Source organism: Penaeus monodon, chromosome 31 (assembly GCF_015228065.2).
Source record: "Penaeus monodon isolate SGIC_2016 chromosome 31, NSTDA_Pmon_1, whole genome shotgun sequence".
Classification (NCBI taxonomy): Eukaryota; Metazoa; Arthropoda; class Malacostraca; order Decapoda; family Penaeidae; genus Penaeus; species Penaeus monodon.
The window spans coordinates 5,400,446-5,400,889 of record NC_051416.1 but is presented as its reverse complement, the minus strand read 5'-3'; positions in this window follow the sequence as shown (position 1 = coordinate 5,400,889).

Sequence of the window (444 nt, the reverse complement as noted above, 5' to 3'; positions counted from 1 at the left end):
TGGTACGTTCACCTTGCAATATAATTTCACTGCCACCTTTCGCCTACAAAGGCAAAGGTGTCGGGGAACAGGAGATCATTTATATAAACATTTCTGATTCTTGTAGTTTAAGGAGGATCAGATTTAAAATAAAGATTGAAAAATCAAGATCAAGAAATAAAACTGAGAAATATGGGTTGAGAAATCAAGATTAAGAAATAAAGATGAGAAAATAAGGCTAATTCAGCTGTTGCAAAAGGCTTCTGCTACAAAAGTTTTCAAGTTTCTTCCTACGTGAGACCCCAGCGTTCTGAGATTATCTACAGGTGGCGAATAAAGATAACAGAATGTCTTGCTTTCCTTTGTAGGTTCTTCCGCATAGTGTGCAGGAGTATTTATGATAGTGTGCGAGTTTGGGTGGGCTTACATACACGCATGCGGGCAGAGAGATATGTCGGGTAGAGG